General features: G+C 46.9%; 1 protein-coding gene and 1 pseudogene across 1 annotated transcript in view; one reads left to right on the top strand and one right to left on the bottom strand.

Annotated features, from left to right (window-relative positions):
- LOC113121849 (uncharacterized) overlaps window positions 1-15,629 on the bottom strand; it is a 1,077,549-nt gene that overhangs the window by 100,968 nt on the left and 960,952 nt on the right.
- Window positions 1-15,629, top strand: part of LOC113121854 (uncharacterized) — a 957,344-nt pseudogene that overhangs the window by 145,951 nt on the left and 795,764 nt on the right.

Below are 15,629 nucleotides of genomic sequence, written 5' to 3'. Positions count from 1 at the left end.
CCTTGCCCGCTAGAGGGCGGGGCCTAGTGAAACCAGAAGACGCAGAGCCACACCGAGCGTCTGACGACGATGACGGTCTGGAGATGACACGTCACTGATGTTTTAAATTCTGGCGTATGTGAATTCATAGATCGGTTCCATCAGATGGACGGACATCAAAACGTTTGCAGCTTGAACTGGCCTTTATGCTACAACCAGCTGACACAGGTAAGCTGGATCCCCTCCCTAAATAAATGTGATGTCTGCTTTAGGCGTCTGACATATTCACATTTACATCAACTCAAACATCCTGGTGTCAAAGGGAAACAGTTGATGCAAAGTGGTCAGCCTCACTGGATCAGTCCTGACCCGACCCCCCTCACTGGATCAGTCCTGTCCTGTCCTCTGCTGTAGCACTGTGGTGATGAAGTGTCACCTTGTATTTCTCACAGCTGACAGGATCCACTAGAGGGCAGCAAAGACCAGAATATGACTGAGCCTGACTGATGTGAACACTAATATCCTGCTGATATTTCCTGTGTGGTACCAAAAGGGCCCGTTCTTATTCATCACATGGCTCCTGCTCCTTCACCTACATTGACTTTATGCACATGATGTTCTAGTTTGTTCCCTTTTCCAAACTGTGGATTTGGGAAATGAACAGCACAAATGGTGAACTAGAAAAATGTCTCAATTGTGTCAATGGAATCGATTCTTCTTCAGTCTCAGTAAATTGAAGTGTGTAATATTTCCTGTCAATCTAATGATTGTCTTTACTTTAGGAATAATCCACTTTCTCAGACGTCATCAGGAAAAAGTCTGATGCCAAACTAAGATGAAATATCATGGAAACTGGAATAACATCATCAACCAAATCAACAGGTTGGTTCAACAAATTGTTTCCTAACTTCCAAGGATGTTTCCAGAAAAGATTAGTGAGAGTTGCTCTAAGTAGATGAACTGAACACTCAGCTCCTTTATTTTCTAAACTAAATATTGGGATCATTTTTGATCTTCATGTATATTTCACATGTAGTTTATCTCCAAATGTCTGAATCAGCCTGATTTGGTGTCTCAGACTTTCCAATGATTGTTTCCAGTTGAATTATTCAATACACACATAAACCAGTGCAGTGAAGTAGCTACAATAAAGAATCATTGGAGATTTTTCAATCTGATCTGACTGGACAAGTTTGCAACAACATAATAATCTTTGACATTTATTCATGTCTCATGTTGTTTCTTTGGATCGGTTGGATTTTGAAATTCCTTCTGTTGAGACGTGATGATCAAACCTTTGGAGTTTTTGATCTTCGCTGTACAAATCTTTTTCTATTCTTGTGTCTTTTAAACCTTCATATGATCCATTTATTGTCCAAACAAATCAATACAAATGCAAATATTTCCTAGAACGACATTATTTAGTGTTTGTTCCAGCTCCAGTGCAGACACCTGGGACTTGAATCTTGTTTCTCTATATTTCAGATCTACTCATTCTAATATGTGAGTCTGAAGATGGAGCATGTCTGCATGTTAAATCTGAACATTTGGAATGAGCTGATAGTGAACAGAGTCCTAACTCTCCCTGTGATTCAAATGAAACACATGGCTCTCTCCAATGAGCCTCCTCCATTATTATTAGCTGTTAGCTACAGGAAATGATGCTGCAGCTTTAATCTCACTTCACAGAAACTCTGTGCTGTGAAAATGCTGCAGAAACATGTCATTGATGGTCTCATCTACTTTTCCAGTGGGAATTAGTGGTTGACCTTCAGTCAAAGATCTCTGTTAGCTTCATGACATGAGGTGCACATGGACCTGCCCCCTTTCATCACCTGTTTTTAGACCAGTAGAGTTGAAATCTTGGTAGAACTCAGAGCTGCACAGGTTTTGGCATCTGGCTGTGAATATCCATCCATAAGAAACATGTTGTGTGTCAATCAGCTGGGGACACAAACTGACATTGATTTGATTCAGCGTCTTAACGGTGAGATGGTGTTTAAGGCCCCACAGGAAGTCCTGACATGAGTCCGATCGGATCTCTGGAATCCTTTAAAGTCCAGAGACCAGATTGAATCGGTGCTGCCTGGAGGTTTATCCATGTCCACACAAACTCATGGTCCTCCATGAAAACAGACACATGCAACATGTCTTTGGTCTCATTATGATGCTGACGCTGAGAGAAAGAAAAAAGGATTTCTACATGAGCCTTTGAATCCAACGATCATCCTTCACTGCTGTTTAATGCACAGTGGTCTCTGCATTTGAAGCATCAGCAGCACGACATGTTTTCTGTGAAATATCTGAGAGCTTTTCTTTTCTGGGCTAAATCCTTCTCCAGGTGTTTTTCTGCCTGTTGAGAAGTTGTTGACATGTCCCAGCTGATGTTCAGACAACAAACTGATGTTGTGTTAACACTGAGCTACAGGACTGGAATAGGCTGCTGAGGAGGAACCAGCTGTTGGTCCCAACAGGTGGATCAGTTGTTTGTCTTTGCTTTTCCAGCCGATGCAAATTGTCGACTGACTGAGGGGGAGAAATAAACAGAAATAAAAACAGGAGAGTAGGAACCACATCATGTGATAAGGAACCAAAGCTAATACACCACTTCTTTCTCTCTCTGTGTCCTTTCAAAGTAAAACGTCCATCTGGCTGTGCACTATATCCAATATGAGTTTGTATTAGTGTAGAATGTGAATGCATTGACTTCTGAATATCCTGTAATCTGAATATGTCTCTATGCGTCTTAATCTACAGAATGTATTTACCGTAGGAATCTGTTGAGGACAAAATGCCATTTAGTTCTCTGAGAGTGAACTTCTGGCAAGGCAAGTTTATTTATATAGCACAATTCATACACAGAGTAATTCAAAGTGCTTTACAGAAATAAAAGACAGGTTAAAATACATAAACAAGAATAAAAAATAAAAAGGCATGCCACCACTTTGTCACCATATTTGCCCCTTATGATACCGACTATCGGACCACGCTGACCCATATTTGTGGGTCCCCTACTTTCAGTTTGTCCCATCCCTGATGGACTAAAAGTACCTCAACACAGACTATCTGTGGAGACGATCCTGAGTCCCGGACTCTTACGTCTAGGATCGAGTAGACTACAGCTGGAGGTTCCAAACCCCTTATTTAAGTCTACAGCTGTTTAGACCCGTATTCTAAGGATAACAATAAAGCGCCAGGGTTCCTAACCCCTGAGTCCCTGATCCAATTGGCTTTAGATCGAAGGTTCCCAACCTAATCAACTTAGAGTACTACCCGTGAGTCCGATTGTCTCCCCCAACTGGACAAAAGTAATGACAAGACAGTTTTAAAAACGAAAAAAATAATAATAATAATAAAAAGTTAAAAATTAATATTAAAGGAAACTGAGTGCAGATAGATCGGTTTGGATAAAACACTGTCAGGTCTAGTCTGGTCATATGTCATATGCCACACTAAAAAGAAAGGTTTTTAGCTTGGACTTAAACATTGCCAGAGATGAGGCTTGTCTAACATCATCAGGAAGACTATTCCAGGTTTTAGCTGCATAGAACTGAAACGCTGCTTCTCCCTGTTTAGTCCTGACTCTGGGCACGAGCAGAAGGCCTGTCCCTGATGTTCTCAGAGTTCGAGATGGTTCATATGGCACCAACATGTCAGAGATGTAATGTGGTGCTGAGCCATGAAGAGACTTATACACAAGCAGTGCTGTTTTAAAGTCTATTCTCTGAGAGACAGGAAGCCAGTGCAGAGATCTGAGAACAGGAGTAATGTGGTTGTACTTCCTGGTTCTTGTCAGGACCCGAGCAGCAGAGTTCTGAATGTACTGCAGCTGCCTTACAGCTCGTTTTGAGAGCCCCGTGAACAGGCCGTTACAGTAATCTAACCTGCTAGAGATGAAAGCATGGATGAGTCTTTCCAAGTCTGGTTTAGACATGATCCCTTTGATTCTGGCAATGTTTTTGAGATGGTAAAATGCTGACGATGTTATCGATTTAATGTGGCTGTTAAAATTCATGTCTGAGTCCATGATTACCCCTAGATTTCTAACTTGATTTTTAAATTTTAGAGAAAGAGGCTCGAGGTGACTGCTGACACTTTCTCTTTGTTTCTGAGGCCCAAAGAGGATTATTTCAGTCTTGTCACTGTTTATTTGGAGAGAGTTGTTTTGCATCCATAGAGTGATCTGTTCAATACAGCTGCACAGTGAGTCGATTGGTCCATGTTCACCAGCTGTGAGTGAAATGTAAATCTGAGTGTCATCTGCATAGTTATGGTAGGACACATTATTGCTGCGTATTAACTGGCCTAAAGGAAACATGTAAAGATTGAACAAAAGGGCTCCCAAGATGGACCCTTGGGGGACCCCACATGTCAACACCATTTGGTCTGAGACAGTTACCAACTTCAATGAAATACTTCCTGTCTTCAAGATAGGACTTAAACCATTTAAGGGCAGTACCAGAGATGCCTATCCAGTCCTCTAACCTTTGTACCAGGATCGCATGGTCCACTGTGTCAGAAGCAGCACTTAGATCCAGCAGTACTAAGAGAGAGACTCTGCCAGCATCAGTGTTCAGACGAATGTCATTTGTCACCTTGATGAGGGCAGTTTCAGTGCTGTGATGGGGCCTAAATCCTGACTGAAAATCATCAAAGCAGTTGTTTAGCATGAGAAAGTCAGTAAGTTGTTGGTAAACAGCTTTTTCAATGATTTTGTACGGTGGCCGAGAAGGGCAAACGCGCTGCAAAACAAAAACGCTGCAAAAGAGAAACGCTGCAAAACAGAAACGCTGCAAAAGAGAAACGCTGCAAAACAGAAACGCTGCAAAAGAGAAACGCTGCAAAAGAGAAACGCTGCAAAACAGAAACGCTGCAAAACAGAAACGCTGCAAAACAAAAACGCTGCAAAACAAAAACGCTGCAAAAGAAAAACGCTGCAAAACAGAAACGCTGCAAAAGAGAAACGCTGCAAAACAAAAACGCTGCAAGAGAGAAACGCTGCAAAAGAGAAACGCTGCAAAACAAAAACGCTGCAAGAGAGAAACGCTGCAAAACAGAAACGCTGCAAAAGAGAGAACACAACGGAAGTGCGCCAGGCCGATAGGGGGACCCCGAACTGAGGGGTGCAATGAACAAAGAACTTTTACAGAGGCGAGAGAGACACATGTAGTGACATAAGCCACGTCTCATTTTGGAGGCTGCGTAATGACGCAGGTTATAGTGTTGAATTGCTTGGTATCGGATCGATACCAAATTCTGTGGTATCGCCCATCAGTAACGCTAACTCCCCTCACCGAACAGCTCTCTCTCACCCTCCCTCTCTTCCCTCCACACACACTTCTTCCCTCCTCCCTGACCCATCTCCCTGTAGCTCACCCTACCGACTCCCCAAAGAACACCCTGAACAAGACAACAACCTATAGTCATTACAGCACCTTCAGATCTCCCACCCTGCAACACCCCCCCCCCCCCCCCCCCCCCCCCCCCGCCACGTCTCCCGACGTTGTATGACATTTTGATCAAGTAAACAAATGTAACAGAACATTGTTAGCACATATTAGCACATGAGAACAATCATCAGAGGTCGCTCCTTCAATTCTTTTGCAATTCAACACTATAACCTGCGTCATTACGCAGCCTCCGAAATGAGACGTGGCTTATGTCACTACATGTGTCTCTCTCGCCTCTGTAAAAGTTCTTTGTTCATTGCACCCCTCAGTTCGGGGTCCCCCTATCGGCCTGGCGCACTTCCGTTGTGTTCTCTCTTTTGCAGCGTTTCTGTTTTGCAGCGTTTCTCTTTTGCAGCGTTTTTGTTTTGCAGCGTTTCTCTTTTGCAGCGTTTTTGTTTTGCAGCGTTTCTGTTTTGCAGCGTTTCTCTTTTGCAGCGTTTCTGTTTTGCAGCGTTTCTCTTTTGCAGCGTTTTTGTTTTGCAGCGTTTCTCTTTTGCAGCGTTTCTGTTTTGCAGCGTTTCTCTTTTGCAGCGTTTCTGTTTTGCAGCGCGTTTGCCCTTGTCGGCCACCGTAATTTTGCCTAAAAACGGCAGGTTTGATATGGGCCGGTAGTTGTTCAGTACCATGGCATCAAGACTGCTCTTCTTCAGGAGAGGCTTGACCTTGAGAGGTCTCTTCAACTGTTATGTCATTTACTGGTGTAAAGTGTTTCAGTTCTACCAAGTGTTTCCTGGATGGCTGCAGAGTTGGTATCTGCCTTGTGCAATTTATTGTTTGCTTAATACCCTGAATCTTGTCATTAAAAAATAATGCAAATTCATGACATTTAGATGTTGAAATCAGTTCCAGTGGCAATGGAGATGGAGGGTTTGTTAACCTACTCACTGTAGCAAACAGGACACATGAGTTGTTACTACTGTTGTTGATGATTTCAGAAAAACACATTTCTCTCGTTCTACGTAGGGTTTCATGGAACACACACAGGATCTGCTTATAAATGTCATAATGAACCTGGAGCTTTGATTTACGCCATCTTAGTTCGGCCTTCCGGCACTCCCTTTTCTGTGCCCTGACCGAGTCATCATTTCTCCACGGTGGTTTTTGCCTGCACCTGATTAATTTATCCTTAACAGGAGCAATCACATCTATGACATTTAGAACACTTGAAGTATATGAAGTCAACAAATCTTCAACATGAGAGAAAGTGGTATTTTCAAACCTAATCATCTCCATGAACAGTTTCCTGGTGTTATCATTTATGTCTTTTCTGAACAAGTGTAGGTCCAGTTGCATCTTTGGGAATTATGGACAAATCAAAAAAGACACAAAAATGATCAGACAAAGCAACATCAATCACAGTGATATTAGAAGCGTTAACACCCTTAGTAATGACAAGGTCCAGAGTGTGACCTCTGGTATGGGTCGGCTCCCTAACGTGCTGACTAAGGCCATACGTTTCAAGGACGGCAGAGAGTTCTTTAGCATATCTGTCACAGACCTTATCCATGTGAACATTAAAATCACCTGTAATAACCAAACAGTCAAACTCTGTGTGTCACGATTTTGTTACGGAGGAGACTTCATCTACAAATGACGCCAAAGGACTGAAAGGAAAAGGCTTTATTTCTCATAGGCAAATTAATACAAAACAGTTAATGGTAGAATGTCCGTGAAGGGCTATTTCAGAACATGAGGGCAACATCCGGCAACATACAGATCAGGAGCCTTCTTCCTCCGACGTATCTGCGCGCGGGATCTCCGTTGCTAACTAAACATGTCTATTAAGCCGACTCCTGTCGGAAGTAAAGGGACAATGAGCTCCCTGCTCCGTGGAACAAACTACCAGACCGTGTGAAAGTAACAGGAGAACACAGGGCACAACAAAAGGTACTTCCCTGGTCTCCAGTCGAGCCTATGAGGTGAGTGATGTCGTCGAAAAGAGAGTCTTAGACGTTCACCGACGACTAATAAGCCTCACGTACTCTCCCCGATGCGTGTTTGAGAAATGACGAGCCGTGGGTAACGCTGGAGGTTGCTAAACAGACAACCCGGCAGCTGCCCATGGCGCCGCCAGGTGTCTAAGAACCCCTGTATAACCAACGAGGCGCAGGTGAAAACAATAACTAATCAAGGGAACTAAAAAGAAACCCAAGACAACAAAAACCAGTTCCCGTCATGATCCTCCAAAATAAAAGCAAACGGAAGTCCCGACTGTGGATCATGACAGTACCCCCCCCTAAAAAGGCTGGCTCCTGACGGCCTACAACAAAAAAAACACAACCCCTCAAAAACCCACGAACAGGGCGGGCGGTGGGTGGCCTCAGGAGGAGGGCGCCAGAGGGTGGGTGGGCGGGCAAAACAAACAGACCCAGGTTGAAAGTGCAATGGCGGGTGGCCACTTCGGTGGCGTGGGTCCAGGACCACGCTGGCGGACGACCTCTCCGACGGGCGTGAGTCCGGGACAGCTCTGGCGGACGGCCTCTCCGGCTGGCGTGGATCCGGGACCACGCTGGCGGACGGCCTCTCCGACGGGCGTGAGTCCGGGACAGCTCTGACGGACGGCCTCTCCGGCTGGTCTGGACCCGGAACCGCTCTGGCGGACGACCTCTCCGGCTGGTCTGGACCCAGGACCGCTCTGGTGGACGACCTCTCCGGCTAGTCTGGACCCAGGACCGCTCTGGCGGACGACCTCTCCGTCTGGCATGAATCCGTGACCGCTCTGGCGGACGGCCTCTCCGGCTGGTCTGGACCCGAAACCGCTCTGAAAGGTCACTCCTTCGGCCAACAGGTCTCCTGGATCGCCTTAGGAGAGCAGGTCCAGGCGTTGACCCATGGGTCGACACTGGTTCTGGTAGCTGCGGCGGCCGCGGCTCAGCACCCCCAAAGAGCTGCTGCGGCTCAGGATACTCGGGTAGCTGCGGCGGCGGCGGCTCAGGACACACAGGATACTCAGCTAGCTGCGGCGGTACCTCAGGAGAGTCAGAGGGTTCTGGCTCCGGCTCGGGCTGCTGAGGAAGCTCTGGCTCCAAACCCGGCAGCTGTGGAGACCCCGGCTCCGGCAGCTGTGGAGTCCCCGGCTCCGGCAGCTGCGGAGTCCCCGGCTCCGGCTCTGGCTGCTGCGGCGGCTCGGGGGCCTCTGGTGACGGCTGCTGCTGCGGCGGCGGCTCGGGAACCTCTGGTGACGGCTGCTGCTGCGGCGGCGGCTCGGGAACCTCTAGTGACGGCTGCTGCTGCGGCGGAGACTCTGGCTCTGAACCCGGCTGCTGAGGAGACTCTGGCTCCGAACCCGGCTGCTGAGGAGACTCTGGCTCTAGCTCCTGCTCTGGCTGAAGAGGAGGTACTGGTACAGGCTCCGACTCTGACTGCTGTGGAGACACGGGCTCTGGCTCTGGCTGCAGAGGCTCAGGATACCCAGGATACTCCTGAGGCTGAGGCGGATCTGGACATGGCAAGGGCTGTGGTCGCTCCGGTGGTTCGGGCCCTTCTGGCAGCTCTGGCCATCTTGGTGGCTCTGGGAGTTCTGGCGACTGAAGGAAGTCGGACAACCCTGGGAACTCTGGAAGATCCGGACACCATAGGAACTGCGGAGGTCCTGACAGTTGTGAGCATTCTGGTGGCTCCGGTGGTTCAGGCCCCTCTGGTGGTTCTGGCCATTCTGTGGGCTCAGAAGGTTCCGGCCACTCCGGTGCTGGTAGCTGGACCTTGTAGTGGGCGTCTCGCTCACGACGCCGAGGGGAGGGAACCGGCCGGACAGGATTGGGTTGAACCTCGGCACGGTCGCCTACACTGCGACGCCGCGGGACTGGAAGCTGCAACCGGCGAGGCGGCACTGGAGGCTGCTGATCAGGACGCTTTGGCAGCATCTGCGGTGACGAGGGTCTGGGACGGAGCTCCAGCGGTGACGGCTTCATTGGCACACTGGGGCTGGACAAACAGGTGGAGACCTCAGTGGGGATGAAGACGCCGTCGTGCACAGGATCCGGGGTCCAGGGCAGGACAGGTTTGGGCGACGTTTTAGCCTGACGTCGGTTCCGCTTCTTCCTGGAGATCCCAGGTGGTGAGGCGACCCGCCCAAGAGCCGAGGGTTGCGACGCCGGGGACTCACTCCTTCGAGGCAAACCCCCCCGCTTGATTGCCAGGCGGGTTCCGAGAAAAGGGTCTCGATGGGGGCTCCCGACAGGGTCATCCTCATCGAAAAACTCCCAATCCTCCTCCTCCTCGCAGGTCTCCCACTCCGAACCCCAGGAGGTGGGTTCAGAGACGATGGTGTCCCGGAAAACAGGTGAGATTGTGGATGCTGAAGACTGTAGCGCCGAAAGCTGTGGCTGGTGTCTTGCGGGCTGTCCCAGGGTCTGCTGCCTGGAACGGCGGTGATTTCGACGTCTGGGAGTGGAGTGTGACGCTGGGGGGTTCCACGGGCCAATGGCCGGTTCATCCCAGACGTCATCACAGGAGTAGTCGCTGTCCAACGGGTCGTCCCAAAATGACCCCGGAGAGTAACCTCGGACGGGGTAATGCACAGGGGAGGCCCCGCTAACTGGGTCGTCGAGGATTACGCCCCCAAAGCTGTAAATGGGAACGGCTGTGGCAAACTCATCCTCCGTATCCTCTTCGTAGTCTAGGGGGTCGTCCAGAATAGCCCCCCTGGAGTACCATGGGTCGTGTTTCTTGGCCTGGTTACTGAACCACGTGAGGGGGTGAATTTGATCTGAGGCTTGGTGTGAGGGATCCGACCAAACTGGGGAGATGGTTTGAGACCGAGTGAATAACCCCCCCATCCTTAAACACCTCACTTCTGGTGCGGGAGGGGAGCATGGTTGAGGCAGGGGAAGAGCTTTGGATCCGGTTCTTCGGTTCCGTCGGGAAGGCATGATGAATACTGGTGCAGAAAGTCCTTTGGTGGGTGAGGCTAGCAGATGAAGTCTGGTCCGTCTGCGTGGCCGGGTTGTTCTGTCACGATTTTGTTACGGAGGAGACTTCATCTACAAATGACGCCAAAGGACTGAAAGGAAAAGGCTTTATTTCTCATAGGCAAATTAATACAAAACAGTGAATGGTAGAATGTCCGTGGAGGGCTATTTCAGAACATGAGGGCAACATCCGGCAACATACAGATCAGGAGCCTTCTTCCTCCGACGTATCTGCGCGCGGGATCTCCGTTGCTAACTAAACATGTCTATTAAGCCGACTCCTGTCGGAAGTAAAGGGACAATGAGCTCCCTGCTCCGTGGAACAAACTACCAGACCGTGTGAAAGTAACAGGAGAACACAGGGCACAACAAAAGGTACTTCCCTGGTCTCCAGTCGAGCCTATGAGGTGAGTGATGTCGTCGAAAAGAGAGTCTTAGACGTTCACCGACGACTAATAAGCCTCACGTACTCTCCCCGATGCGTGTTTGAGAAATGACGAGCCGTGGGTAACGCTGGAGGTTGCTAAACAGACAACCCGGCAGCTGCCCATGGCGCCGCCAGGTGTCTAAGAACCCCTGTATAACCAACGAGGCGCAGGTGAAAACAATAACTAATCAAGGGAACTAAAAAGAAACCCAAGACAACAAAAACCAGTTCCCGTCATGATCCTCCAAAATAAAAGCAAACGGAAGTCCCGACTGCGGATCATGACACTGTGAAGACGACTGAAAGCATCTCAGTCAATTCATCAATAAAATTTTGACAGCATTGGGGAGGTTTGTAGAGGATAATAAAAAGTATAGAGGGAGATAATTTCTGCTCCATTTTAAAAGATACATACTCAAAAAGAACTCCCCAAATGACAGCCTGTGGGTAACCATATTATCCCTAAAAAAGGCACAAATGCCACCACCCTTTTTGTTTTCTCGTGTTTCTGATAGAAATGTAAAATTAGGTGGGGTGGATTCAATAAGAACTGCATTTGCTGTCCTGCTATCTAACCATGTTTCTGTTAAAAACATAAAATCGAGATCATAAGAGGAGATAAAATTATTGATTAAACATGATTTGTTACATAGAGATCTGACATTGAGCACTGCAACTTTCAAATTAGTTTGAGTAGGACCTGAGATTATCTGTCTGCAAGGGATATGAATTAGATTTCTCTGATTGGACAGTCTAACTGTCACTCTGCGTGTTTTGACTGGAGCTATAGCACTAGGGGAGAGTGTTCTCTCCCTGGGCCTCAGGTCAATAAGTGGTTTATTATGGCTGTAAGTCCTAGAACAGCAGAGGCCCTGGGTGTCCTAGTTACTGATAGCAGCATTGATGCTAGTCAGGATCTTTGGTCCGGGAGCAGGTGCGGGGGGTCTGACAGGGGTGCTCTGAGGAAAGACAGGTGTTTGCTGGGGGATGAGTTGACTGGCGTTGATGATAATACCCGTGACCTTGCCAGGTTAGGGGTCAGAGGCACCATTTTAATTCCTGATTTCGCCAAGGTTTCCAAATGATTTGGAAATCCCATTGGTGAAGCCGGGGATGGGATGGTCAGTGATGAGTCTGCAGAGGATGCAGATGCAGCTGGGGGGGCCCAGGGCAGTGGAGGGGGCACCATTGAAGGTGCTGTTGAGGGGGGATCCTTGGCTGATGAGGGGTCCGTTGCTGGTGTGGTGTGAGTGTTTACTTCACTCCTCTCTTCTCTCAGAGGAGCCTTTGGCTGTTCACCCTGCGCACCCTGTCGGCTTTTTTTATTTAAAAAAAGCACAACGTTTTGTTTTTATTATGATAGTATACAACTAAAAGTAGACCCTTTACAGATTTGAATGATATACTTCTTTTATCTGTACGATCAGAATTGACGGAGTAATTTAAGTTTGTTTCGGCCTTATCAGAAAAAGATGCGTCAAAACGCACCGGCGTGTGTCGACCCCAGAGGGTTAAAGTAATACATAGTAAAACTTACCCCTCCCACACAGGTCATTTATTACACAAATAAAATGCATATAGATGTAAAGTTTTACTTAAGAAACCGAGCTCCTTACCCTATCTCTAAGGGAGCACCTGGCCAACCTGTGGAGGAAGCTCATTTCAGCCGCTTGTATCCGCGATCTTGTCGTTTCGGTCATGACCCAGAGCTCATGACCATAGGTGAGAGTAGGATGTAGATTGACCGGTAAATCGAGAGTCCTTGTTTCCCTGTGGTCTGGTGAGTCCCCCAATGTGTGCGTGACCAACACCCTCATGCTTTGTTCCTTGTGTCCATGTTCTTGTTTCCTTGTGGTCTGGTGAGTCTCCCCATGTTCATGCCCTGTTACTCTGTGTCTGTGTTCATGTTCTTGCCTTGTTCCCCTTGTTCACATTTTCCTTTGGTCTGGTCAGTCCCCGAGAGAGTGTGTGACCTCGACCTCCATGCTTGTTTCCCTGTATTCATGTCTTGTTCCCCGTAGGCCTGTGTGACCCCAGTGTGTGTAGATTAGATATATTTAAAACTTAAAACAATGTGTTGTTTTAAGAATTGAACTATTTCATTTTAAAAAGGAATATTTAATATTGGTCCTGTGAAGGACTGGTGACATTTCCAGGGTGTACCCCTGCCTTTCACCCAAAGAGAGCTGGGGTAGGCTCCAGCAGATCCTTGTGATCCTAATTAGGAATAAGCAGGTATAGATAATGGATGAATGAGTATTTAATGAATGAGTGTTGCCTCACAGCAAGAAGGTCGTGGGTTCGCATCCCGGCCTTTCTGTGTGGAGTTTGCATGTGTGAGTGTGTGAGGTTGTTTGTCTCTATGTGGCCTGTGATGGACTGGTGACCTGTCCAGGGTGTACCCCTGCCTTTCATCCGAGAGAGAGCTGGGATAGGCTCCTGCAGATCCCCGTGACCCTAGCTTTCAGGAAAAAGCGGGTATAGAAGATGGATGGATGGATGAATGTATGGCCAGTATGGGGCTTAAACCCATGACCTTGATGTTATCAGCTCTAACCAACTGAGCTAACCAGCCAGTAATAGTCTCCAACCCCAGCAAAGTCAAGCAGGAAATATTGGGATTAATGTAGTGGTGGGCAAGTGAAGCCTCATGAAGCACTGAGGCTTTCCTAACAATTGTGCCGAAAAAGATTCAAAGCTTCAAGACTTCAGTGACAGTGACATCTGGTGGACAACTGAAGCCATAGCAACCTCTAAAGAGCACGACTGAAGCACTGGCACTGTTTCAATCCCATGACAGCTGTTGTAGCTGATTTATAGTGTGTGTGTGTGTGTGTCTGGAGTGAGAGAGTGTGGTTGGTTGATTACCTGCACACCTGTGGGCAGAGGGAGAGGAAGTTAGATAGGGAAGACACAAGTGGTTGGGCGGGGAAAATGAGGGTAGGAGAAAGCCACATAGGTTTTCAACCGTGGTGTGCGTGGCGTGTTTGGTGGTTTTGACGCGTAGTTTTAACATTTTAATCTTGCTAAGTCAGTATACTGCATTTTTGTTCTTTTGGTTAGTCTTCTTTTGATAATAAAGTGTTAAACGTATATTTTGGCGGACATTGTTTTTTCTTTTTTGACACGAGTTGGAAACGTCTTCCTCTTTTTTCCCTAGTGGCATTTTTTGTTGTTAGATTGCCACTACAACAGCAATAAAAGTTCAGACCTCTTGAGATCAAAATGATCCCAAACTTTAGAACGTCGCTTATTGGTGGGACTCGCCGTGAAACTTGCCAAAATACTCTCTCTCACTCTCACTCTCCAAATCCTGAAGCAGAATGATGCATGTTATACAGCTGGTATGGCACCAAACCACTCACATCTGTCAAACCTGTCAAGCTGTCATTGGCTCAGAATGCATTGAAACGCCATGAGCCAATGACACACACTGAAAGACTATGAGCCAATGAAAAGCTTTGAAACATTTTGAAGCAATGAAGCGCGAAGCGAAACAGCGATGACGTCCGAAGCTTCGAACGTCATCAGTCACGTGACACTGGTGTTTTGACACAAGCCCCGACACAGCGTTTCGAATCACTCCGCTTCAGGAAGAGTGACACAAGCTCCGAAGCCTCGGTATCATTTGCCCATCACTAATAGTAGTTCACTAGATTGTTTTGTTCCCGGACAGCATGGTGAATGAGTGGTTAGCACTGTTGCCTCACAGCAAGGAGGTTCCTGGTCCGAAACCCTGCAGTGGCCTTTATGTGTGGAGTTTTCATGCTGGTGGGTTCTCTGGTTTTGTGATCCCATTTATAGACCACTGTGAAATGAAATACAACTGCAAAATAATGAGCTAACTGCTAAGTGAGGTGAGCTGACTGCATCAGTCATCCAGGCCTTGTAGCTCCTTCGGCAGCAACAGAGACTGACTGTTACACACTGAATGTATGTCTGTATAAATATAAACCTAAATATGAATATGAATGCTGCTAAACAGAGAATTGGTGAGATTTTATGTGAAGGGTAGTACACGTGTATGTGGCTTCTAAAACTAATTTTCTATTAGTAAAACTGTGGAGGAAGTTTGTGTTAATAAAGACTCACACACCAGAGAAATGTCTTTCTGAGTTTTATTCACACACTTACTGACATCCAGCTACATCAATTGAGGAAGATCATGTCAGAGTGGGATTTTTACACCACATTTCCCCTTTGAGCATAGCAATAGAGATGGAAAGACAAAAGCCAGTCTTAGACCTATCTCCCACAGTTTCCACCAGAAACTGAGAGGCCAATGACGATCAAAATGCTGGATATTTTCAAGTGTTTTCAAGGGTTAGTTTTGGTCATACAGATAAAAGCAATATATCATTTGAATCTGTAAAGGGTCTAGTTTTAGTTGTATACCCTCATAATTACAACAAAACAATGTGCTTTTGTAAAATAAAGAAAGCAGACAGGGTGCACTGTCTGTCTTCTCTCTCTGTCATCTCTCTTCACAGACACATGAATAAAACAACCAGAATCTCAGCCAATACTTGTCTCATAAAAATAAGAAATATATGGCTTGAAATGTTTTTATTTTAAATGAAACAATTCAAAATAGTCGAAAACAAATCACCACTTTTTTACGTTTTCACCTTTTACGTGAAGTGCGTTTTCCCGTCTCACCACATTGTAACTATTGTGATCCCGCCTCGTACTGAGCGCACTGTTCATATGGAAATAATCTGAGGTGAGCCAGGTAATTCTGTACATGCCCCTGAGAAATTACATAAAACGCCAAACTTCATCATAGAATTTACTCACTGTTTCTGTGTTTGGATGATGGCAGGCTTTGTGGGTGAAGAAGTACTTCATATGTTCCAGACAGCA

This window comes from Mastacembelus armatus, chromosome 20 (genome assembly GCF_900324485.2).
Source record: "Mastacembelus armatus chromosome 20, fMasArm1.2, whole genome shotgun sequence".
NCBI classification, from domain to species: Eukaryota; Metazoa; Chordata; class Actinopteri; order Synbranchiformes; family Mastacembelidae; genus Mastacembelus; species Mastacembelus armatus.
Note: the sequence above shows the minus strand (reverse complement) of the source record. Positions and strands in the feature narration are given on the sequence as shown.